This window comes from Colobus angolensis, unplaced genomic scaffold (genome assembly GCF_000951035.1).
Source record: "Colobus angolensis palliatus isolate OR3802 unplaced genomic scaffold, Cang.pa_1.0 Scaffold7, whole genome shotgun sequence".
Taxonomy (NCBI): domain Eukaryota; kingdom Metazoa; phylum Chordata; class Mammalia; order Primates; family Cercopithecidae; genus Colobus; species Colobus angolensis.
Window position 1 is genome coordinate 27,111,904 of NW_012120709.1, and position 26,734 is coordinate 27,138,637.

Below are 26,734 nucleotides of genomic sequence, written 5' to 3' on the forward strand. Positions count from 1 at the left end.
ATCTTCCATGTTAGCAGAAGCCTGATTTTGTTCAGATATGGGGTACTTTTTTTCCATGAAAGAGGTGGTGATATTTTCAGGGAAGGTGTACCCTCCTGCGATTCACCGCAGTTGGGCCACGGTTAATCCAAATCACTCATGGCCGTATCATGACTCCATTGCCACTGATTGGGGTAAATGGTGGGACTGAAGAGAATGTCTGCTGGTGGCTGTGGGAAAGATGGGCTGCCCTCATACGAGAGTGACGCGCGAAGAGGAGATACCTGCATACGTCCTTCCTGCTTTAGGGATGTCGGAGGGTGAGGAGCCATCCCCAGCGAGGGAGACACTGTCCACATACTGAGGAAGGCAGATGGAAGGAGCAGGCCTCCAAAGCCACAGTGGAGTTTCAGGATCAGCCACAAAGTTGCCATCCTCCTCTTTGAAGGGATAATGAATGCCTTTATAGTTCCAGCCACATTTATGAAGGCCGTCTGTTGCATGTGGCTGAGCACATGCTAACCGGTATCTTTCCTCCCGCTCGCTGTGTTCCACTCTCCCTGGCCTTGCAGCCTGTGTTCGAGCCACCCCCTCTCCTGCCTCAGGAGGTGTGCACATGCTGCTCCCTCTGTTTGGAGCACTCTTCGTCCCGCTTTTCGCACATCCTTTAAGTCTCAGATTATTTTCACATAAGGGTTTCTCTGTCCTATTATTTTCTTTATGTCTGCTTCTTGTTAGTTTCATCCACAGCCACTAGCACATTTTGAAATTATTTTTTCAGTGTACGTTTTTTCTTTCCCTCTAGACTGTAAGTTCCATAAAGGCAGAGACTGTATATATCTTGCTCACCTTACAAGGTGCATGGCAGAGGGAAGGTGCTCACCACCTGTTTACTGACTGAGGGCGTGAATGGAGGAGTGCTGCTCATCTCCCTGACCTTACCCTCTGCTGCTTGATGACCTCTCACATTTTCTACTTTAGCCACATGGAATGGTGGTTTCTAGAATGTTCTTTAGTCTCTGTCACCTCTGGGTCTTTGCATGTGCATCTCAGTTTGCTGGAACAGCTCTCCTCCTTCACCCAGACACCTCCTACTCTTCCGTAGGTCTCGGCTGAGCTGCCACTTCTTCCTGGAAGCGTCCCTCCACTGACCGTGTGCCCTCGGGATCCTGCTCTCAGCAGGCAGAGCACCTCCCAGTTTGCACTGTAGGTCCCTGATCGCTTTTTTTTTTTTTTTTTTTTTTTTTTTTTTGAGGTGGAGTCTCGCTCTGTCGCCTGGGCTGGAGTGCAGTGGCCGGATCTCAGCTCACTGCAAGCTCCGCCTCCCGGGTTTACGCCATTCTCCTGCCTCAGCCTCCCAGTAGCTGGGACTACAGGCGCCCGCCACCTCGCCCGGCTAGTTTTTTTTTTTTTGTATTTTTTAGTAGAGACGGGGTTTCACCGTGTTAACCAGGATGGTCTCGATCTCCTGACCTCGTGATCCGCCCGTCTCGGCCTCCCACAGTGCTGGGATTACAGGCTTGAGCCACCGCGCCTGGCCCCTGATCGCTTTTTTTATTTATTATTTTTATTTTTTGAGATGGAGTCTTGCTCTCTTGCCTAGGCTGAAGTGCAGTGGCATGATCTCAGCTCACTGCAACTTCCACCTCCTGGGTTCAAGCAATTCTTGTGCCTCAGCCTCCTAAATAGTTGGGATTACAGGCATGCGCCACCACAGTCAGCTAATTTTTGTATTTTTAGTAGAGATGGGGTTTCACCATGTTGGCCAGGCTGGTCTCAAACTCCTGACCTCAATGATCCACCTGCGTCGGCCTCCCAAAGTGCTGGGATTACAGGCATGGGCCACTGCGCCTGACCAGGATGGCTTTTTAAAATCACCATATCCCTAACGTGCGGCCTGTAGTAGGTGCTCAAAAAGTATTTGTTGAATTAATTCGTTTGATTAATATTTTTGAATGCCCACTGTGTGTCAAGCATTGTGTTAAGTGTTGAGAATATAAAGATGAATAAGAAATTGTCTCCATTCTTATTCTAGAAAGGGAGACAGGTCTATTAACCAGTAAATAAAATGCAACGTGATGAGTGTGGGAAAAGAGGCTGTGGGAACACTGATGAGGGAACAATGAAATCTTCCAGGGAAGTAGAAGATGGGGTGTTAGGGAGACTTCAGAGAGAGGTGGGAGAAAGACAGAGTGGGGTTCAAGCCAGCAAAATGATTTCCAAAGGGGAAGGATGGATGTCTGTGTCTACGTGTCTAGGTCTATGCCTTCGTCTGTGTATCTATGTTGAAGTCTATGTGTAAGTCTTTATGCCTAAGCCTCTGTCTCTCTGTAAAGTATATGGAGAAGGGGCCTTGCTGGAGAAGTAAGGGAGAGTATGTGTAGGGAAAATGAGGGCAGAGAGTCTGAGAAGGGGCTTCAGCAGCTAGACTTGTTTTTTTTTTTAAACAGAGTGTCACTTTGTCACCCAGGCTGAAGTGCAGTGGCGCCATCTTGGCTCACTGCAACCTCTGCCTCCTGGGTTCAAGTGATTCTCCTGCCTCAGCCTCCCGAATAGCTGGGAATACAGGCGCGTGGCACCATGCCCAGCTAATTTTTGTATTTTTAGTAGAGATGGGGTTTCGCCATGTTGGCCAGGCTGGTCTTGAACTCCTGACCTGAAGTGATCCGCTCACCTCAGCCTCCTGAAGTGCTGGGATTCCTGGTGTGAGCCACAGCGCCTGGCTGAGACTTGTGTTCCATCCAGTTCTCCCTTCACTTGGGGTTTCTGTATATGTAAGCACTGGGGGCCTCAGGACCCCTGGCTTAGTCAACGGCTGCTCCCAGAGCTGGGAACATGACAGCTTCATGCCAGGGCAGCCCCAGGTAGCTTTGTTCTTGGGATGCTGAATGCCAGAGGCAGCTCCACTCACCTTGCAGGGCTGCTCCCTCTCCGCCTGGGTTCCAATCTGGTTCTCCTCCTTACCTGCTGGGTGACAGGGGCAAGTCCCTTCCCACCGTGATGGGGTGCCGATGTTTCCCGCAGAGGGTTCTGGGAGGATGCAGTGAGATCATGTATGCAAAGCACCTCTCTTGGGGCTGCACGCGGTGGGAGCTGGGCAGTCACCAGTTCCCTCTCCTTTCTCTCCCTCCTTGACTGACACCCAACAGGTGAAGACCTGCCCTGCTCTCTGACCGAGCCCCGGGCGCCCCCAGCTGAGCCCCGTGGCAGGCAGCAGAGTCTCAGTGTCACACAAAGGCAATTTCTCTAGCTGCTTCTTCTTAAAGAACAAAAAGCAAATTGCCTCTCAGTCTTACTTGGCTGCCTCTGCCGTGCGCTTTGCCAGTGTGTTTGCATTCAGGGATCCATGGGGGTCCTGAGGTGGTGGGCCGTGCGTGGTGCCTGTTCCGAGCAGCCCCCACTTTGTCTAATACAGTGCAGCATTCGAATTGTCCTCTAAGCGTCTGAAAGGGAAAGGGAAATTGTGACTGTGGATGAGTCCCTCTTTAGTGGCCTCTGTGAGATCCCCCCCAAAGTTGTTCTCCAGCCCAATTAGAAACCTGTCTGGCTTTTAGGAGCGGGAGTGCCTGCCGATGAAGACTCCTGTTCTGAGCCCTAATTACTGCTTGATGGAATGAATAAAGACGTCGTGTTTTCTGCATTTTACTTAACAGAGTTGCTGATGCGGTGAATGTTGGATGAAACATCTCTTTCCTCAGAGAGATGAAAAACTAAGTGCCTCAGCGACAGAGCCAAGCGACTGTTTTAGCAACAGACTTCCCCTCCTGCTCGCCCTTGGTCTGGCAGTTGGAGCTGGCCTGGGCCTTTTCTGTTGTTTTCACTCCTGGAATCAAGGTGGAAGATGCCTTGACCATTGAATTTGGCTGGTTAAAAAAGAGACACAAGCATCTATTGATGTGTCTTGCTGTGCATCTGAGTTTTTCCATCCATTCTCTCATTTCCTTCTCACAGCAACCGTTATGAAACGGCTTGCTGTGCCCATTGTGCAGATGAGGAAACTGAGGGTCACAGAGTTAGTGTCTTGCCTAAGATCACATGGCTAGCAGGTAGCAGAATGGTGGTTTGAATTCAGCCTCCAGTGCAGAGTTTGTGGTCTTTCTCCATTGGCCCCAGGGACACTTCCTGGCCTGAGTGGTGGAACCTGCCCACCCCCTGAGGAGCCAACCAGTTCTTTTCCTTGACAGAAAATGATAGAGTATAGTGGTTAACTTCCACCATATGACAAATCTCCCCAAACTTACTGGCTCAAGACAATGAACTTTACTTTCATTCATGGCTCTGTGTTTGGCTAGATGGCTCCTTTGTTCTTGGCCAGGTTGTCTGGGGCCGCAGGAACTGGGATGGCCTCACTCAGTTTCAGCTGTGGCAAGGAACACATGGCCTCTTGTCTTCCAAGAGGCTTGCCCAGGCCTGGCCTCTTCCCCACACGTTCTCCATGTCCATGTAGATGTAGACAACCATTCTTCCTCTTTGAAAGTAACTGAGCTTGGCTGGGCGCGGTGGCTCAAGCCTGTAATCCCAGCACTTTGGGAGGCCGAGACGGGCGGATCACAAGGTCAGGAGATCGAGACCATCCTGGCTAACCCGGTGAAACCCCGTCTCTACTAAAAAAAATACAAAAAAACTAGCCGGGCGAGGTGGCGGGCGCCTGTAGTCCCAGCTACTTGGGAGGCTGAGGCAGGAGGATGGCGTAAACCCGGGAGGCGGAGCTTGCAGTGAGCTGAGATCCCGCCACTACACTCCAGCCTGGGTGACAGAGCGAGACTCCGTCTCAAAAAAAAAAAAAAAGAAAGTAACTGAGCTGGCTTGGACCCTGTTTGTCTTGCAGAAGAGGGAAGCCTGATGCGTAAGTACTTTTTACATCCTCTGTTATTTCGCGTCTGTTAATATCCAGTTGGCCCAAAGGAAGTCATATGTTTAAGTCCAGACTCAAGGGATGGATAATGGACTCCTTCTCTTGATGGGAGGGGCCAAGAAGCCCCATTTCAAGGGGTGTGCCTGCAGGAATGGGGAAGGCTTTGTGGTCATTCTGCAGCTGCTGCAAAGGGTAACACCCACTCTTCAAAGGCTATTTCACAGCTCCTGGTCCTATAAACTAAGGGCATGGAGAGGGGACTTACTGAGCTTCCACATCTGGACAGGATATCACGAGGCTGTGCTAGACAGATGCCTCGTTTTGTTGGTTTGGTGCGTGTGTTGTTGTTTTTAAACAAGCAGAGAATGTGAAAACGTAACTTCCCTTTTGAGTTGATCCTTGTTCTCACAACTCGTCATCACCTTTCATGATTGTTATTAATATTTCCCTGGCCCAGCTGCTGCAGATGAGCCTGGAGTGCACGTTTGGAGTTGGTGGTGGGGAAGGTCCGTGTTCTGGGCTTGAGGCTTCAGGGATGGAGGAGGGGACATTGGTGCCCATGCCTGCCCTCTTCTTAGGCTCAGAGCATGCCCTGGTTTTCCACCTGGACTTAACAGAGTTTCCGCTGTCATCTGGGAGATGAAGACCAGAGAGTTTTAGGCCCTTTGAAGGAAGGAGCGGTTCTGAAGAATGAGTCAGTGATGGAGTCTCTAGATGTCTTGCCAGCTCCATCTCAGCTTCTGTGTTCTCAGCCCCCTAGCCTCCCTCTTGTGCTTCCAGGGACATAGTGCCCTGTTTTCAGTGCAGAAAGTGCTTTGATCAGAGGTTTGTGAAAACCAGTTTCAAGGCTGCCAACTTTGGGTATTCCTGGGGTGTGGGCCTCAGTTCCAGGTTGCCCTGAACTCTCCTTTTCAACAGGCAGAGAAAAGGCAGTAGGAGCTACAAACACCTTGGGCCTTGTTCCCCAGCTCAGCCTTCTCAGATGGCTCACCCAGGAGCAAGTTAAACACAGCACAAGGGAACCCCTGCCCTAGGGCCCGTGACATAAAAGTGAAAGAACGGCTTTTGGTGCCTCTCGCAGCCAGAGTATGTTTGAACGTTAGAGGCTGGTTTTAGGTTTGACTCTTTCTCGTGTTGGCATGAGCACCTAGCATGGGGCCTGGCGCATGAGAAAAGCTCTAGAAGTGACCTTGCCATTCGCCCACTCTGCAGGTGGCCGAAGCCCTTGGGTGGAAGGTTCCAGGGAGGGTAGTGCCGGCAGCCCTGATTCAGGTGTGTTTGGGGAAAAAAACCCTGAGGCCTGCAGAGTTTGTGGTCTTTCTCCATTGGCCCCAGGGACACTTCCTGGCCTGAGTGGTGGAACCTGCCCACCCCCTGAGGAGCCAACCAGTTCTTTTCCTTGACAGAAAATGGTAGAGTATAGTGGTTAACTTCCACCATATGACAAACCTCCCCAAAACTTACTGGCCTCCCCAAAACACCTGAGGCCTTTTCCTAAGGCCTGCAGAAAAATGAGACTCTGAAAGCTGCTCCTCGCACAGTGGGAGGATACCTCCACGCCCCAGGCTTCTAGCTCTTCAGCGTGGCTGATTCCTGGTGCACTGTCAGCCTTTATGGGTCCCATTAGAGCAAGAGAGTAAGAGGTTTTATGAGAGTTTTTTTCCCCCCTGTCTTAAAAAAAAGAAAACTAGAATTTTCCTGCAAATTAAACAAATGTCACATCAGCTTTGGTTGCCTGAATGGCAGCCTTCCAGAAGCAGTGCCTCAGGCTAACTCAGGGAAATACCGGTTCCTACTCTCTGGGCCTCCCAGCAAAGCCCACCTGGTTTTTGTTCTGCTGCTTGAACAGAGGGCTGAGGAGGCATGCTGCTCTTTGTTTTCCTCCTACAATCAGAGCTGGAGGAGATCCTGTTCAGGAGTGCAGAGGCAGGGGTCTGGGGCCCCACTCCCCACCAAGAAAGTCTACAGTGCCTGTAATCCCAGCACTTTGGGAGGCTGAGGCAGACAAATCACTTGAGGCCAGGAGTTTGAGACTAGCCTGGGCAACATACTGAGATCCCATCCCTACAAAAAATACAAAAAGTAGCCAGGTGTGGTGGCATGTGCCTGTAGTCCCAGCTATTTGGGAGGCTGAATGGGAGGATCACTTGAGCCTGGGGAGACTGAAGCTGTAGTGAGCTGAATCGTGCCACTGCACTCTAGCCTGGTGGCAGAGTGAGACCTTGTCACAAACAAACAAACAAAACTCATGAGACCTGTTACAACACTTGCATTTTGGACAAGAAGAACTTTGTCCAGGGGCTGAGTGTGGTGGCTCACGCCTGTAATCTCAGCACTTTGGGATGCCGAGACAGGTAGATCACTTGAGGGCAGGAGTTTGAGACCAGCCTGGCCAATGTGGTGAAACCTCATCTCTACTAAAAATACAAAAATTAGCCAGGCGTGGTGGTGCTCTCTTGTAATCCAGCTACTGGGGAGGCTGAGGCATGAGCGTCACTGGAACTCGGGAGGTGGAGTTTGCAGTGAGCTGAGATTGCACCACTGCACTCCAGCCTGGGCAACAAAGCGAGACTCTGTCTCAAACAAAAACAAACCCCAAAAGAACCCCAAGGAAGGCCTACACAGGGCAAGTGACTTGATGATTCAAGTCACACAGTATATTAGTGGCTTTTTGTTTAAAGATCAGATCCCTCTGTTTAAGGCCGGCGGCGGGGTGGGGGGTGCAAAATTGAGGAGGGGAGGCTTTTTCTCATTTGCAAGCAGCTTGTCTCTTAATTGACTAGTTTTTTTTGGTTTTGTTGTTGTTGTGTGTGTGTGTGTGTTTTTTTTTAAGTTGGAATCACTCCCAGAAGTAAAGGGGCTGAGATGAGCAAAATAAATAAGGAATAAGCAGGCTCAACGTGTGGGGGAGTATAAAATACAAAGCAACTGAGTTTGGGGTGAAACTGACTCAGAGCTGAACGTGAACAGAAGTGAGCTGTGCCCTGTATGTCCCTGGTCCAGGCTTAATGAGAGGAAGAGAGCAGCATGAAGGATAAAGAAGCCAGGTGAGCTTCTTATATAGTTTTCTGGTACAGTGGACTAAGGGGCTTCTTTTTTTTTTTTTTTTTTTTTTTGAGACGGAGTCTTGCTCTGTCGCCCGGGCTGGAGTGCAGTGGCCGGATCTCAGCTCACTGCAAGCTCTGCCTCCCGGGTTCACGCTATTCTCCTGCCTCAGCCTCCGGAGTAGCTGGGACTACAGGCGCCCGCCACCTCGCCCGGCTAGTTTTTTGTATTTTTAGTAGAGACGGAGTTTCACCGTGTTAGCCAGGATGGTCTCGATCTCCTGACCTCGTGATCCGCCCGTCTCAGCCTCCCAAAATGCTGGGATTACAGGCTTGAGCCACCGCGCCCGGCTGAAGGGGCTTCTTTTTAAATGGGGAGCCTGAGGCTTGGGAGTGTCCCCTGATTCCTGCAGGTCTGGAGGATTGAAATGGAACCCTCACCTTCTGGGCCATTGATCCTCTCTCTTTGATTTTGCCCGAGTCCCTCTCCCCAGCTCAGTCCCAGCCAGGTACCCCGGGGCTGCCTTCCCGGGGCTCTCATCCTCCTCTTTCATCCAGTGGCTCCTTACAGCATAGTTCAGGAAGCCCCTGGGAGCCAGCTCTGTAGATTGCCCCCTCTTCCTTCTTTGTTGCCTTTGACAAGCTGTGGAGGCCCCCCTCCTAGTTTCTCTGAAATGATAAGAAGGTTGAAAACATCCTTTTGCTATTCTCAACTGATAGAGTTTTTGCTCCGGGAGCCAATCTCCATTTAGTGGACAAATAGAGCCCAATAGGAATTGATAACCATCCTGCTGGCTCCCGAGGGGACTGTTCAGGGAGTGCCAGCCCCTCTCTGGGAATGGGTGGGTAGCCGTAGGAGGACCCACCTGAAGAGGAAGGAAGGAATTGGCCTGGCAGCTTCTAGACATTCCCTCAGGCCCACCTCATTTCCACCCTTTTGGATAGGCATTGATAGCCCATTTTGCAGATGTGTAAACCAAGGCACAGAGAAGTAAAAGAGCATGCTCCAGTGTTGACAGAGAAGGCTCTGAACACAAAACTGGCTGAGCCCAAAGCCCATAGTCCCGATTGAAGGCCTATCTGGGTATGAGGGTATCTGCCTCGCCTTACTTTTCTGGCTGCATTTTCATTAGTATCTTATTATTATTATTATTTGAAACTGAGTCTTGCTCTGTCATCCAGGCTGGAGTGCAGTGGTGAAGTCATAGCTCACTGCAGCCTTGGACTCCTGGGTTCAGGTGATCCTCCCATCTCAGCCTCCCCGGTAGCTGAGACTGCAGGTGTGCACCACCAGGCCTGGCTAATTTTTTTATGTTTTGTAGAGATAAGGTCTCACTATGTTGCCTAGGTTGCTCTCAAACTCCTGGCATCAAACAGTCTTCCTGCCTCAGCCTCCTGAAGTGTTGGGGTTACAGGCGTGAGCCACCACACCTGGCCAGTGTCCTCTTAATATTAAAAGTATGTCCACTGTGTTGAGTGCTAGATCTGAGGATAGAGGCCTGAAGGCAGGAGAGAAGGAGGAAGGTGGCAGAGGGATGATCTTCTGATGGGTCACAAATGGGGAGACTGACTCCCACTGGCAGATAGGTCATGTGCAGACATGCTGCTGTTTTGTTTGGCTTGGCAATGACTTTCAATGCCTGTGGGTAGGGCAGGCATTTTCCCATGGGCCACAGGCCCACCTCTCCCTGCTGCCACACACCTGCCAGGCTACACTTACTTTATTGGCTTGATCGGCTTGAGAGAGCGAATCTGCCTATCTCTCCCTGATTCCGCATTCAGTGACATCAGGCTGGCAGCTTGAAATTGGCCATCGTTGGTGTATTCCACCATAGAAGTCAGCAAACACTGCACATCAGGGCTTTTTATTTCTTCAGTTCGTTGTTGATTTTTTGAGAGCCACTTCACCTGCACAGTATTGCCTCTAGGCATTTTCTTTCCGCCCTCCTTTGGAAACTCTCTCCAGTTTGTACTAGGCATGGTCATCCACCTTGCTTTATTTAATTCAGGCTCATTTACGCCTCACGACAAGCCTGCCATGGAAGATGTCCCTGACCCCATCTTGAAGGTAAAGAAACACATGCCGGCCATAGGGGCCAGGGCTTGGGTTCAAAGACATTTCCGTTGCCTTCAAGCATCATACCCCTTGATGGGGCTTAACGCCTTGGTTTTCATTTGGGGGGAAGGTTTGGCAATATCTGAGGACATTTTTGTTGCCACAAGTAGAGGGGGTGCTACTGGCACCTGGTGGGTGGAGGCAGGGGAAGCTACTAACATCCTACAATGCACAGGGCAGCCCTGCCACAAAGAATGATCTGGCCCCTGGCTGGGCGCAGTGGCTCACGCCTATAACCCCCTTCCTTTGGGAGGCTGAGGCAGATGGATCATGAGGTCAGAAGATCGAGACCGTCCTGGCTAACACGGTGAAATCCCGTCTCTACTAAAAATACACACAAAAAATTAGCTAGATGTGGTGGCGGGCACCTGTAGTCCCAGCTACTAGGGAGGCTGAGGCAGGAGAATGGCATGAATCCAGGAGGCGAAGCTTGCAGTGAGCTGAGATCTCGCCACTGCACTCCAGCCTGGGCGACAAAGTGAGATTCCATCTTAAAAAAAACAAAGGAAAAGAAAAAAAGAAAGAGTGAGCTGGCCCTCTTTGTTTGGAAGCTGACATCCTATCGTGCACAGGGGAGCCCCGCCGCAAAGAATGATCAGGCCCCAGATGCCAGCCATGCCGAGGTGTGGGGAGCCCTCGCTTAGCTGGTGGTGCCCCCTGGGCATCTCATTGCTTTTCCTATCTCAGGAAGGCATGAACTGAATAAAGTTAACACTCGTCTTGGTCAGGAACGGGGAAGCACCATTTGGGCAAAGCTAACTGTGCTACCAAGGTGGCTTTCCAGATGGGCTGGCAGGCAGGTTTAAGACCTCACTGGGCTTGTGCCCAGACCTGAGAGGTTAAAGTCAGGTAGGAGAGGGTCACAGTCATTGCCCAGCAGTGGGAACTGTGACCTGAAGACACATACAGACTGGGGAGCAGTTCATGAGAAAAGAGAATACGGGAGTGGTGAGAAACAGCAAAAGTCCTGTCCCAGGAAGGGGCCAGCAGGCTCCTATTAGCCATAAGCCAGAGCTGGAGAAAACAGAATCAAGATCCAGATAGGTTTACAGGGCTGCACCAGTGGTTCCCAAATCTGCCTCTTTGTCAGAATCATCCAGAGAGCTTTAATAAGAAAAAATAATGTATATGGCCAGACCTTGTATCAGACTTATTTGGAATGGCCGGAAGTGGGGCCTGGAAGGCTGATATATATATGTATGTGTGTGTATATATATATATGTATGTATGTATGCATTTGAGAGAGAGTCTCGTCTGTTGCCCAGGCCAGAGTGCAGTGGTATGATCATGACTCACTGCAGCCTCGACCTTTTGGCCTCAAGGAATTCTCCTGTCTCAGCCTCCCAAGTAGCCGGGACCACAGGTGTGCACCACCGTACTTGCCTAATTTTTAACGTTGCCCAGGCTGGTCTTGACCTCCTGGGCTCAAGCAACCCTCCCGCCTTGGCCTCCCAAAGTGTTGAGATTACAGACATGAGCCACTGTGCACAGCACAGCCAAGTCTGAATTTTAAAAAACTTTCCAAGTGATACTGATGACTGACCAAGTTAGGGACCCCTGGGAAAGATGAACATGTTACTTGTCAGTGACGGCTGTTAAATATCAAAACGTGTATTTGAGGGAAGCTAGGCACCAGCATCACTCATGCAATAAAGTGTTTGAAGACTTGACACTGCTCTGCCCTTACAGCAGTAGGTGGGCCGGTCTCCTGCCCTCTCCAAGTGTACAGAATAGAATTAGGCACAGGGGACAAAATCTCTCTTAGCCTCATTTTCCTCATCAGTTAAATAAGACAAATACTACTTACAGCATGGGGTCTTTGTGAGGCTGACATGAAGAAGCGGTGTGACAGCCATCAGCAAGTTCCCAGCTTAGTGTCCGGGTGGGATGCGTCCTCTGTAACTGTGGTCTGAGGCTTTTGCTGCAAGAGCTTCCTTTTTCAGTCCAAATTCTATGTGGATTGTGGTTCTACCTTGTGTCAGGGACGTTCCAGGCCCTGAAGGATATTGAAGTGAGGGAGGCTTAGTCCTCATCCTCAGAGAGCTTACAGCATGGCAGAGAGGTAGATGTGTAAAACCCCCTGCCCTGTAGCCACACTGTGCACAGAGCTTGCCGTGGGCCTGGCACAAGAGGGATCATGGGTCAGGGAAGCTGCTTAGACAGAATTCCAAAGAAGTTACAGGGTTTTTGCAGGATGGAGAAAATTCTTTAGGTGTGCCAGGTGAACGAGACTGGTGGGCAGCAGGGAAAGACTGCACAGGCGGTGGCTGGGGAGAGGGTGTACCTGGGCTCTCTGTGCCTTTTCTAATAGGCTCCTGGTTCTTGCCCTCTTTTTCTCTCTTTCCTCCCGTCTCCCTTCCTGAGAAATGATACCCATCAGGTGCAGACACTTGAAAAAGTTCATCTGCTTGGTGCTTGATTTATCATTCAAACCTTCAGTAACTGATTTCCAGTCTCGTAAAATATTAAATACGTCCATTTATTGAATATCGCATTTTGATATGTTTTCACGCCTCATTTGCCACTGAAGTCAAGAACAGATTCACATTTTTCATGGCATGGGGCCCAGATTTGTCCTCGTACAGTGTTTTATTATATCCCCTCCCCACGCCCCTCCTCTGCAGACCCGCACTCCTCCGCGTCTCACTTGAGCAGCCACCCTGATGGCCCAGTTGGCATGGACCATGGCAAGCCCAGGGCAGAATGGCCACATAGATCATCCCCAGGGAGAGTTATTTACATAGCACTGTAAACATTTGTGGAAGGAAAGACAAAGTCTCTGCCAGACATCTCTAGATTCCGCATCAGACAGTGGCCAGACCAGGGGTAGAGCCCGAGGGGAGAAACTGACCTCCCACAGGCCTGTGAGCACACTCATTCCATCCATTCATCTGCTCATGCTGGCAACTGAGGTTTAATGAGCACCTACTAAGTGTTAGGTACTGAGCTAGGCCCTGGGGATTTTAAGATGGAAAGCTGTTGTGCATGAGAGTGCCGCAGGTGTGGTGGGAAAAGTGTGTCGTTAGGAGCTGTGAGCGTGGAGAGGAGGGCACGCGGTTCTCCCACAGAGGCGACTGGGGGTGATGGGGCTGTGGGAAGACTTTAGAGAAGGAACAGCCTTTGAGATCAGGCTTCAGCTAAGAATGAGTTTGCAGATGGCAGAGGAGGATAAGGACGTTCCAGTCAGGGCGTGCTGCTGGAGCAGCGGCATAGGGGGGAATCTGCATGTTTTGGGGCTGGGTGCTATTCTGTGTGGCTGGGGTTGGAGGGTTCTGGAGGGGCCTGGTAGGAGTTAAGAGTGGCCAGGAGGTAAGGGCAGGTCACAGAGGGTTTAGAAGCCGCAAAGGTGAAGGAATTTGGGTGGTCTCCTGGAGATTGCGAGGGAATGCCACAATTCATTGAGATGAGAGGATGGTTTGGAGCAGGGCAAGACCAGAGGCAAGGATGCCAGTTGGAAGGCTTGGCTCAGTGGTCCAGGTGAGAAATGAGGAAGAGGAGGAGGACAGGCTTTGGGAAACATTCAGGAAGTCGACTGCATGATGGTGACTGGTTCAGTATTGGTGGGCCCTTAGGCTACGTTTCCCCAAAAGTACACCCTGAGAAAATGACTTTGTTGTAAGGGGTTTGGTTGAGTGATCACGGGAATCAGCAATGGCGCAGTGAGGCAGGGAGGGGCACCTGTGTTCAGCACCACAGCACGTTGGTGTGCAGGAGGCCAGGAGAAGGCCTTCATGCAGAGAGCCCAGGTGCTTGCAGCTCGGGGAAGGGGCTGGGGCAGGGCCCTGTGGGCATCTGCACGGTGGGTGGGGGAGGGAGGAGTCAAGGCTGATTTCCAGGACCACAGGTTGGGTGGAGATGCCATTCAGATAGAAAGAATTTGGGGGAGTGGCCATTTGGGGGCAGAAAGAGGATGACCAATTCAGCTTTGCCATGTTGAGTTTGGGGTGCCTGTAAGCCGGCCACATGGAAGCACCCAGCAGGAAGCTGATTGATGAAGTGTGGAATCCAGGAGAGAGGTGTGGGCGTGAAACACAGATTTGGGCTTTATTTGGGTAGAGATGCAGCCAAAGCCATGGGCCCAGATTATGTCACTTATAGTCACTTAAGAAGAGCAGAGAGCAGATGAGAGAGGAAAGAACTGGGAAACACAGGAATTTATGGAACAATCTGGGGAAGAAAGCCTGTCAAGTCCACTGAGGAGCAACCGGAGAAGGCGGAGGGAAAAATGAGGGCAGGTGAGACCCCGGATTCCAGGTGGTGGTTGCCGGTTGGAAGAGATTGGAAAAGACAGTTGCTACTGAGAGGGGTCAAATCAGTTGAGGGTGTAAAAGCGTTAATTGGGCAATGAGGAGGTCATGGGGCTTTTGCTGGGAATATTTTCAGTTGAGTGGTAGGAGCAGAAGCCAGAGAGGCAGCTGTATGAGGTTTTTGAGCAAAGAAGTGACAATGTCAAAGTGGCATTTTAGATTATTCTGGAAAATGTGTGTAAGGTCAGAGATAGGAGAGGCTGAGGTCAGGAGGCCAGCAACAAGGCTGCTGCAGGCTTCCAGCCAGCTGGGAGTACAGCAGTGGGCTTAGAGAATGTGGGAGGCTTGCTTGAGCCCAGGAGTTCGAGACCAGCCTGGACAATGTAGTGAGACCCCATCTCTACAAAAAGTACAGGAGGAAAAGGAGATGTCTGGGAGGAGGAGTGCAAGGAAGACTTGCTAGGGCTCAACATCGCTAGGCTAAGGGGACACATTTACAAAGGATCTTGGGGCCAGCCCCACTGGCCACACTCTACTCTGTGTGTGTGTGTGTGTGTGTGTGTGTGTATTTTTCAGGGCTAAATGCTGTCATTGGTAACATAGTCTCTGCCCCTACCCATACTGAGAGGTCACCTTGGTTGTGATCCTCACCCCTCTAGGGCTTTTTCCTCATTGTGGAGGAAGCAGTGACCCCCCTCCCAAGTTGTGAGACTCACAGGAATGATGCCTTTCAAAGCACTGCGTAGGTTGTGATGAACCATGTGGGTTTTTAACTACAGTGCAAATAACCGTCTAGGGCTTGTGTCTCTGCAGGGCCCAGGAGGTGCCCCAGAAGCTGACCCTGATACCTCCTGCCCTGATACTCTGCCCTGCTGGGCCACAAGCCCCCGGCCCCACCCTTCTGGAAGCGCCTGTGTGTCTTGACCTTGGATGCTCCTTCTTCAAGGTGGATAGGCCCGGCTGGCTGGCGGCCTGTGGACAAAAAAGTGACCTGCCAGCAGGAGTCTTTTCTTCTTTCCTCTTCCATTCAGAGCTAGTCAGCAACCCACTGGCAGGGAGAGTGTTGAATCTGATTTGCTGAAATACAATAGCAGATTGATTTTGTAGCCACCAGCGCCTGTAACAAATTCCAAGTGAAGTTTGGATCGCACGATTGTGGGGTAATGACATTTTAATTGCATGTCATATTTAGTCTGGCTGAATCTCAGAAGCCTGGGGTAGAGGCCCAACCCTGCGTGCTCCCAGCGCCTCCCCTCCTCCTTCAGTTGGGCCTGTTTGGTCCTTCTCAGAGTTTACTCTCCTTCCCCCAGCCTCTCCCACCTCAGGGATCTGGGTGCAGGCAGGTGGGGGCGAAGTCAAAGACAGTTCTGGGCTTGCATCTGTTTCAGATTTCTTGTTTAGAACTGTTTGTTCTTGCTGTCTTGCTGTCTTGCTGTGTTGCCCAGGGTGGCCTCACACTCCTGGGCGCCCGTGATCTTCCCACCTCGGCCTCCCAAGTAGCTGGGACCATAGTCACGTGCCTCCACTCCTGGCTATTTAAGATTTTTTCTCCCTTTCCCCTTTCCCAAAGGTAGCTTTCCCTACCTTTGTTTTTTCCTCTCTGCTTTCCCTTTTCCCCCATCTTTACACATCTTTTTTTTTTTGGACAGAGTTTTGCCTCCCGGGTTCCAGCGTTTCTCCTGCCTCAGCCTCCTGAGTAGCTAGGACCACATGTGGATGCCACCTGCCTGGCTAATTTTTGTATTTTCAGTAGAGACGGGATTTAACCATATTGGCCAGGCTGATCTCGAACTCCTGACCTTAGGTGATCCGCCTGCCTCGGCCTCCCAAAGTGTTGGGATTATAGGCATGAGCCGCACGCCCAGCCTGTACATCTTAATGGACCTGCGTTCTACCCCCTTCTCCTTCTACTGCTTTTTCTTTCCTCTTCTACACTTGGTTTTCATATCCCTCCTTTCCTCGGCTCTCTCCGCTAACCTGCTGTTTGATCTTGGGCACGTCACTTCCCCTCTCTGAGCCCCAGTCCTCTCATTTATGAAATGCAGGGTTTAGACCGATTGGTCTCTGTGAGCCTTTGATGTGCATGTGATTCCTCCCTGTGAGAATCCCTCCTTCCGTCCCATCCGCTTTCTCTTCTCTCTCACTTCTTGGTCTCGCTTTGTTTTTATGGCGATGCTGGGAGCAGGAGTCTCCCATCTCCACAGTACAGGTAGAGGCCTGGACTGCCTATCATGATCCGTGAGCCTTCCACAGGAGAGGGACTCGGTGAGGAGCTGATTTGCTCCCTTCCCCCAGAACAGCCGAGTAATTGAAGAAAACATGAATGTTAATGATGCATTTAGCATTTGGAAGTTAGAGGGGTGATTACTATGTTGTAAGTTGTACATGAACACCTTCACAGTGGCATAATGAAGACAAAATAGACACTCAGAGATGAGATTGTTTATTCTTGTGTGCAGTGCTCCTGGATGCCAGCCCGCTAAGCCTCGGAACACGTAGCGTGGCTGTGTGTGGCCGGGAGGGGTGGATGCAGGGACGGTGTCTGGCTTCGTGGTTTCTGCTGATGAGCTCTCTCACCTGTCTTGGGACTGGCGCAGGCAGCGGGAGTGGAGGGTGGAGAGCACAGTCGGCCGGGGGGCTTGGAGTCTGTGAGAGACCAGATGGTAGGGGACACTGTCGTTCAGGAGTGGCATGCCCGGAAGACAGTGCAGCATGTTCTTTGTGGTCTGCGGAGCTCACTCTAAGTTTTCAAAGGAACGACAGGATAGGAGAGGTGAAGGAAGGACTCAGGAAATAGGAAATGCCTGCAGTGTCTTGAGCTTCAGGAACTGTGGGATTTGCCCATTCTGCCCTAGGGAGGTCCCCCTCCCCAGCAAGGGGATCCTTGCTACAGGTTATGCCTAGTGAGTCACAAGCCTGGGTGCAAGCAAAGCATGTTGATTGGAAACCCTCTGACTGGGTTCCATTTTGGTGCTCAGGCCTTTTACATGAGAACCACAGAGTCTCAGAATGTCAGCTCAGGAAGGGCCTTGAAAGAACATCCAGCCCATGTCCTGTCGTTTTCAACAGGAAACCAAGACCCAGTGAGTGGACAAGACTTTGATTTGGACTGACAGCTGGAGGTAGAACCAGGAGAGGATCATTCACCTTCATTGAACCTCTGGGACTCTACAATGGGGTGCAGAGATCTGGGGACTCTGGCCCCTCAATGACTCACTTGGCCCATTTGTTCAGGAGGCCACACAGGAACTCCACCCAGTAGCTCCAAAGTGTGGAACAACAGATAGGATATAGAGAGATTTGAATCTTAGTTCTGCTGATTACTGGATGTGTGGCTATGAGAAAGTGGTTTCATCTCTCTGGGCCTTAGTATCTCCATTTGTCAAAGAGGAACAATAATATTTAATATGTAGTATAATTGTAAGGATCACTTGCATCCTAAACACACACACTAAAAATTGATTAGCATTAGCATGTGCGTGTCTGCATGCACGCACGTGTGTGTGTGAAATACCAAGTACAGTTTCTGGCAAAAGACAAGGAAGGTGCTCAAAAAATGGTGATAATGGTGTATCACAATTGTTACTATTATCATCATGATTTGCTTTCATGACTACAGCCTGCACACCCAGCTCTCATCTGTTCTTCAAGATTCATTTTAGTCACCCTTCCTCCGTGCATAATCCCTCACTGCCCACTACCCTGATCTCAGTTCAGCACCCTCTTGTGTGTGGTATAACCCTTCATCCATCTCTCGTTGGTGGAGTTTGCTTATTTTTCTCCCCCATCTGACTATAAGCTCAGTGGGGGCGGAGACTGTGCCTCCTCCCTTCCTCCTCAGCATCAATGTTCTTGAATGTTCATTGGATGGATGAGTGCTCTAACTCCAGGCCTGGTGAGCCCCACCTGGGATGAAGCCAGTGGATGTGAACCTGCCAGCTTCTAATTTCTCAAGATGAATCCTGAGTTCTTTTGTGCAGTGCAGACAGTGCTGTGCTTTTGGGTTGAGGGCACCCCCTCCTAGTGACAGAGGGTCGGTGACCCACCTTACCTCCTTGCAGGGCCGATGGTAACTCAAGTCCTGCTGCTTCCACAAAGCCTTCCCTAGTAATTCCATCTTTTCTCTACCGCTCCTGTAATACTTAATTCATTCTTCTCCTAACATGCTTGTCATACTTTACCTTGTCGTGTAATCACTTATGTGATGTATTTCCTTTGCGATACACCTCGTATCTATCCCTGTGGGACAACTTGCCCTCCCGTGAACCACCGTGGTGTCCATCTATAGTAGACTTTACCATTGGTAGAGTTTAAATGGTACTTTGCTGAATGAATGAACAATAGATTTCCTACTATATTTGTAGTGTAGAAGCCTGTTCAGCTGTTATCTCTTCGTAATGCTAGTTTTTCTCATTATACATTCTACATTCCATGAGAGCAAGGATTTTACTAAATACTTATGTGTCCTCATAATACTGGGCAGATAATTTAATGGGTAATTAATTACTGATTGATTTCTTAAATTTTCTATCTTATTAAGACTTTTGAGGCAAAAAAAAAAAAATCTTATTAGCCTTGTTAAGGGGTGCTAACATTTGAAAGAATTGACTAAGCCTGAGTCCCTATGGTGAAACGTATAGCTTGTGCGATTCCCCATGACAAGTGGAAATCCAAAGGGTTTTTCTGATCATTTCCTGACAGCCACTGATGACTTCATTGAAGGCAAAAGATCTCAGTTAAAGGGAATTATTAGACTTGACACTAGAAGTTGTCAATGTAGCCCTCATTATCGGGCTGCTTTGTGGTGGATGGGAACTGGTTTTGGGGCTTTGTCTATGACAGGAGAGTTCTCCCTGCTCACTCTGGGTGGGTCAGACTGAGGCCATACCAGAGCTCTGAGCTTCCACCATATGTAGAGCCCTGAGTGGGGCAGGGAACACAGGGACAAAGAGAAGTGAGGTGGGTAGGGGAGCAGGGTCACAAGCACATGGTGCAAACTCAGGTGTGTGTGTGAGAAAAAAGCATTTCTAACCAATGACCCTCATATTAAGCAGAGCTCTGTGTGTGAGGTAGGGATGCTGGGATAAAGAGCCATTTGAGGCTGGAGGGCTGGTCTCTGCCATTGGTGTCTTGGCTGGTGAGAATGAGGATGATCACTAATATCCGTTTGTAGTCGTAACTCAGAGAGCTCGAGTTCTGGAGTTGGCGAGACCAAAGTTCACAGCTGAGCCCAGCTGCTTCTTAGCTGATTGGCCTTGGGTAAGTTCCTTACACTTTCTGTTTCTTCTTCTGTTGTGTGGGGTATCATAGTAACTGCTTCCTGCTTCTCTGTGTCTTGTACAAGAAGGCATGCCCCCACAGTGGGACTAGCACTCAGGTCTTGTCAATTCTTGTCCTGTGCTTTCTATACTCTTCAGCCGAGGGAAGGGGGACTGTCTGCTTAATTAGCTGATGTTGGGAAGATCTTTGGAGATATAAAGTTCTTGATAAGAGCTAATCCCCTTAATCTGTGTGGGGCTGATGTGTGCATGTGTTGTACAAGGCAAATAGCACTGGGGGGATTGACCAAGAATGCAGGGCAGCACATGGAGTGTGCATGTGTTTGCGTGTGTGCATGTGCACACATTGTTCATGCTCCCTTCGAAGGTGCTGCAGACATAATGTGCAGGCATTTATGCCTCAGACGAGGCTTGGAGGAGATGCCCTCCGTGTTTTTCCATCCCAGAAATGCTGTGATTCTATTCTTGGTTGGAAGGTGGCTCCAGGTCCTGGGGCAGGGAAGCTCCTGAGCTCTGCAGGAGCATCTATGTGGTCCTGGGAAGGATTTAAGAGCCCAGAGTCAGGTGCAGGGTGAGCTTTCCGCACACTGCCCTGCTCTCTGTCTCAGGATGCTAAGGCATTTAAAAATTGTCCTGATAATCCTTCTGGCAAAGTTGCCAGCCCCACTATAGCCTAGAAATGGGGAATCTGTGAACTCAAAGACACACTGTTCTGTTTTGACTCAGCAATGGACAGTCTGTTTTCTCCCAGGAGTTTGGTCTTAACCCTAAGTTACCAGTTGGTTCACCCTCGCCTCTGTTCCCTCCCCTCTGCATATGAAAGCTCTGCCTGCATCCCCTCTCGCTTCCTTCTGTGAGCCTTCCCTGCAGGCAGCGATGGGGACAGGCCCTCAGTGCAGTGCCTGGCCTGCCCCCCATGTAGGCGTGGCTCTCCCAGAAGCAGACCCCAAGTGAAGAGAGAAGTAAGTGCAGGTGGTTATGTAGTTGGTGGTCCTGGGAACCACACAAAAAGGGGGTTATGGGTTTTTAAAAGTGCACTCATTTGCCTGATAGAAGAGTGGAGAAGTGAGACAGGGAACGGAAAGAAGACCGTAAAACTGTGGCCACCCGGGGCCCAATCCCACCGGGGCACAGTGGGAGAGTATGGAGCCTCCTGAGGGCAGGAGGCTCCTTGGCCACTAGCTAGGGTCTAGCACTCGGGGTCTGTCCCATGTGCATGGGCTGCATGAGCTCCAGAGACCAGAAAGTTCTTGGGTGAGCCGGAGGTGCCTGCATCTGGAGGGCCCCAGATCAGTGAGTGTGAGAGAAGTGGACATGGCCCCATGGCTGCTCCTGGCCAATCTGAACTACTGCATCCTAGACCCAAGCTTGGCCAATCTGAACTACTGCATCCTAGACCCAGGCTTGGCCATTGCAGTGAAGACAGCTCCTGTGGCCATAACCCCACTCAGATGTACATGCCAGCTACCCTCAGGTTCTAGGAGCATTTTTGCAATTTTTATTTCTTGAATAAAATTTGCAAAGTGATCTGATTTATTAAATCACAAATAAAATTTGATAGTGATCTGATTTATTAAAACTGTAAGTTGGCTGGGCGCGGTGGCTCACGCCTGTAATCCCAGCACTTTGGGAGGCGGAGGCAGATGGATCACGAGGTCAGGAGATCGAGACCATCCTGGCTAACACAGTGAAACCCCGTCTCTACTAAAAATACAAAAAATTAGCTGTGCCTGGTGGTGGGCGCCTGTAGTCCCAGGTCATCGGGAGGATGAGGCAGGAGAATGGCGTGAACCCGGGAGGCGGAGCTTACAGTGAGCAGAGATCGCACCACTGCACTCCAGCCTGGGTGACAGAATAAGACTCCATCTCAAAAAAAAAAAACAAAAAACCTGAAGCAAATATGCATTCATCATGGGTTTCCTTGTGTCAGGCACCATGCTAGGTGCTTTTTCTGCATATCTCATCTTGGTCCTTTTGATATCCCATGAAGAAGGTGTTGTTATTCTTATTTTCCATTTGAGGCAACTGAGGCGGAGAGTGGTTAAGTGAGTTTATGCAGCTTGTAGGAGGCTGATTGAGGCCCTGAACCCAGTACCATACCATCTTTCCTGGCTGCGCTCACCGTCTGAGAGCTTGGTTCTGCCAAATGGCACTTCACTAAGCATTGAGCAGGCTGGGTGGGCTACTTCTGTGGGCCTCCTTTGTATAGATACCAAAAATAAGATTCAGTCCAACTAAAAGCCCGTTAATTATGTCCCCCGACTACAGATTGAAGGGTACTTGGGCCTTGATGGATGGAAGCTGCCTTTAAGTCAGACTCAGAGGAATGTCGTAGCCCCTCACCCTTTGATGAATTTGTCTCTGCCTGGCAGGGCCTGGCAGCTGCCCGGGCTCTGGCTGTCTTCTCTATTCCAGGAAGCCCAGCCATGCCAGCTCTGACTTGTCAGTCTTTTTGTCCCAGGGAGTCCCTAGAGACCTCTCAGTAATGCATTCTACCTACTGGGCCTGGCTGGCATGCTTCCTGCCCATAGGGCCTGGTACATGACTTTGCCATCAGACTTTGTGATTGCAGCTTGTGGGCGGGGGATCCCCAGGGTCCTCTTTAACTGGGTGCTGAGTTTTCATTTTAATCTGACAGTTGAAGAGCTCTGGAGTAGAAGCCAGGATATCTTGATTTCAGTCTCACTCACTGCTTATGTGTCCTTGTACTTCTCTTCTCTGGGCCTAGTGTCCTCAACTGCTAAGTGATGGGATCTAGTATCCCTTCCTGGCCTGAAATCCCAGGAGTTGGGGAGGAGCAGGAATTGGGTTACAAAGAGGGCAGAGGGTTACCAGCTGATTTCAGAGGGTTGTCTCCTCCAGGACCCAGCTGTCTGCTGGCTGACAGGTCAAGCACCCGGGATCCATTACATTAGATCAGTCCAAGAGACCTTGGATTCTGCCAGTCCTAGGCGCTTCTTAAAATCCCTGGCCTTACATCTTTGTGGGAGTGGGGAAGGGGCAGAGGGAAGAACTTGGGAATTGGTGCATGGTGGGGATGGGGAAGAGGGCTGTGGACTCAGCCATATTTGAGCCATGGAGTCTGGTCCAGCCCCAGGAGCAGAGGGGCCTGTAAAATGGGCCATGATGGATTGTGACCCAACTTGTGGGTCAGTAATCCCTTTACTAAGAGATCCCCAGGTGCACCTTAACTGGAGCTCAGTCATAAAGGCAGCAGTGGAGAATGGAGCTTTCATAAGGGGTCCTGAGGAAGAGCCTATTAGATTGTTCTTTCAAATTGACCGTGACAGATATGTTCCTTAGAGAGGCATTATTTTCAGATGGAAGCTGGATACTTTGGTCTGGAAGATTTGACCCTAGGCTATTCAGCCAGGACAGATGGAATAGGAAGTTGGCCCTACCGTGCCTCATGGCCAAAGTGCTTTGGCCATAGTGGCCAGAAAGGGATGCAGAATGTTGAGAGGGCAGCAGAGGGATTGGAGATAGGCATGCACGAGGCACCAGGCCCCTCCAAAGGTGTTGGAAAACCAAAGATCAGCACATGAAACCACATCAAGACCTTGAGGGAGCACACAGATTTCAGATACGGGAGTGGGCTGCACAGATTTTACAAGATAACCCTTTTGTCTCAGGCAATGAACCAGTGAGCTTTCCTTGAATCAAACAAGTTTATAATACACTACAATTACCTGTACAAGTGATTCCAGTACCCCCTGTGCATCAAGCAGTTTTTATTGGGCTTTTCCCCTGGGATTTCTTAAAGTCCCCTCTGCTAAAGGGGACTTTTTAAGAGGCTTAAAAGCCTCTGCTACAATGATCAAAGAGGGTTCCAGGATGGCAGTGGACAGCTGTAACTGCAGCAAAAAGTTCACTTAGGACAGGGGTTTTCCTGGGGAACCTTCTCTGAGCCCTGTGAATGTTGGCAAAGTGTTGTGTATGTAGTGATGTGTGTTTCTCTGAGCAAGAGCATGAAACCTTCAACCAGAGTCTCAGAATGGTCTTTTGTCTCGCAAAAGGTTAAGGTTAAGAACCCCAGTCAGCTCTATGAAAGCAGGGCTATGTCTGGTTTGCTTTCCATTGTTTTCTTAGTACCTAGCTTAGGTACCTGGCACTTAGTCGGTGGTTAATAAATAATGGCTGGATGAATAGCTGACTAAGAGGAATAATGATTCATGACTGGGGAAAGCTTTTTTATTATTTATTTATTTATTTTTTTGAGACAGGGTCTAACTCTGTTGCCCAGGCTTGAGTGCAATGGCACGATCTCAGCTCACTGCAGCCTCAGCCTCCCAGGTCCGAATGATCCTCCCATCTCAGCCTCCTGAGGAGCTAAGACCACAGACATGTGCCACCACACCTGGCTAATTTTGAAAATTTTTGTAGACAGTGGTATCATTTGGATCGGTGGGCCTGGTTTTAGGTGATTGGATCATAGAGATGAATTTCCCTCTTGGTGCTGTTCTTGTGATAGTGAATGAGTTCTTATGGGATCTGGTCATTTAAAAGTGTGTGGCACCTCCCCCACTCTTCCTCCTGCTCCGGCTGTGTGAAGTGCTCACTCCTGCTTTGCCTTTGGCCATGACTGTAAGTTTCCTGAGGCCTCCCCAGAAGCAGATACTGCTATGCTTTCTGTACAGCCTGCAGAACTGTGAGCCAGTAACATCTCTTTTCATCATAAATTACCGAGTCTCAAATATTTCTTTATAGCAATGTGAGAATGGACTAATAACGAAAATTGGTATTAGGAGTGGGGTATTTCTATAAAGATACCTGAAAATGTGGAAGCAACTTTGGAACTGGGTAATAAGTAGAGGTTGGGAGAGTATGGTGGACTCAGCAGAAGGCAGGAAGATGAGGGAAAATTTGGAATTTCCTAGAGACTTTTTGAATGGTTGTGACCCAAATGCTGATAGTGATATGAACAGAGATAGCCAGGCTAAGTATGTGTCCAGATAGAGATGAGAAACTTATTGGGAACTGGAGTAAAAGGTCACTTTTACTATGTGTTAGCAAAGAGCCTAGTTTCCTTGTGTCCCTGTTGTAGGGATCTGTAGAACTTTGATCTTGAGATTGATGATTTAGGGTATCTGGTGGAAGAAATTTCTAAGCAGCAAAGCATGTAAGATGTTACCTGACTGCTTCTAATGCCTATGCTCATATGTATAGACAAAGAAATTACTTAAAGCTGCAACTTATATTTAAAAGAGAAGCAGAGCATGAAACTTTGGAAAGTTTGCAGCCTGGTCATGTGGTACAAAAGAAAAGCTCATTTTAAGGGGAGGAATTCAAACAGGCTGTAGAAATTTGCATAAGTAAAAAGGGGCCAAGGGCTAATAGCCAAGACAATGGGGAAAAGGCCTTGAGGCATTCAGAGACCATAGTGGCAGCTCCTCCCATCATAGGCCCAGAGGCCTAGGAGGACATAATGGTGTTGTGGGCCAGGCCCAGGGCCCTACTGCCTTGCACAGCATCAAGACACTGTTCTCTACGGCCCACACTCCAGCTCCAGCTGAGGCTCAAAGGGGCCCAGGTACAGCTTGGACCACAGTTTCAGAGGGTACAAGCCATAAGCCTTGGTGGTTTCCATGTGATGTTAAGCTGGCGGGTGCACAGAGTGCAGGAGTTGAGGCTTGGGAGCCTCTGTCTAGACTTTGGAGGATGTATGGAAAAGCCTATTTGTCCAGGGAGAAGCTTGCTGCCAGGGTGGAGCCCTCATGGAGAACCTCTACTGGTGCAGCAGTATGAAGGGGAAGTGTGGGGTTAGAGCCCCCACACAGGGCACTGCCTAGTGGAGCTGTGAGAAGAGGGTCACTGTCCTCCAGACCCCGGAATGGTAGATCACCAGCAGCTTGTACTTTGTGCCTGGAAAAGCTGCAAGCACTGAACTCCAGCCCTTGAAATCCACTGTGGGGACTGAACCCTGCAGAGCCACAACAGCAGAGCTACTTAAGGTCTTGGGAGCCCACCCTTTGCACTAGTATGTCCTGGATGTGAGAAATGGAGTTGAAGGAGATTATTTTGGAGATTTAAGATTTAATGACTGTCCTGCTGGGTTTCGTACTTGAATGGGGGCTATGGTCCCTTTCTTTTGACTTATTTCTCCCTTTTGGAGTGAGAGTTTTTACCCAATGCCTATGCCCCCACTGCATCTTGGAAGTAACTAAGTTGTTTTTGATTGTACAGGCTCATAGGCAGAAGAGACTCCCTTTGTCTCAAATGAGACTTTGAACTTTTGCGTTAATGTTGGAATAAGTTAAGACTTTGGGGGACTGTTTGGAAGTCATGGTTATATTTTCCAATATAAGAAGGACATCAGATTGAAGAGGGGTCAGGGGTGAAATGATATGGTTTGAAGCTGTGTGTCTGCCCAAATCTCAAGTGGAATTGTAATACCCATTGTTGGAGGGGGATCCTGGTGGCAGGTGATTGGATCGTGGAGGCGGTTTTACCTCTTGCTGCCGTTCTCATGACAGTGAGTGAGTTCCCATGAGATCTGGTTGTTTAAAAGTGAGTGGCACCTCCCCTACTCTTCCTCTTGCTGTGGCCATGTGAAGTGCTTGCTCCTTCTTTGCCTTTGGCCATGATTGTAAGTTTCCTGAGGCCTCCCCAGAAGCGGATGCTACTGTGCTTCCTGTACAGCCTGCAGAACTGTGAGCTAATTAAATCTCTTTTCATCATAAATTACCCAGTCTCTGGTATTTCTTAAAAAAAAAAAAAAACGGAAAAGAGTTAACAGTGTATTAAAATGTATTTTATTTGACAATCTAGGAAGTTCGCAGCCACCAGCAGTTCTAGTGCAGTTTCAGGTGCAATTGGGAGTTTGGGAATCTTGGTGGAGCTGTTAGTGTAGCGAACCTTGTATGTAAAATAACATGCATACTTTTGATAGCACATGTGAAGGTACCTCTCTAATACTGACCTCATTGGTTCTGTTTTCAGCAAAATTGACCTGGACCACTCAACATGGCTTTGTCATGCCTGATGTTAATGCATATTCTCTTTTTACAATAAATTCATGGCCATCATCAGATGATACCAATTTGACATACATGGCATCAGGACCTTCATAGCCACCATAGGTTTTCTCCTTGCCATCCATTTTGTTCTTATGAAATTCTACTTTGCTTCCTCAGGAGCTTTAGTAGTTTCCCAGAGTTCTTTTTCTGCCGCAGCTCGAGGAGCCGCCACAGCCCAGTCCCCATGTACCACCCCGT

General features: G+C 49.6%; 1 protein-coding gene and 1 pseudogene across 1 annotated transcript in view; one reads left to right on the forward strand and one right to left on the reverse strand.

The window, feature by feature from the left end:
• The window catches only part of GRIK4 (glutamate receptor, ionotropic, kainate 4), a 432,235-nt gene that overhangs the window by 29,288 nt on the left and 376,213 nt on the right, over nucleotides 1-26,734 (forward strand). The gene's annotated exons all lie outside the window — the stretch shown is intronic.
• LOC105501224 lies at nucleotides 232-26,619 on the reverse strand (annotated as a pseudogene).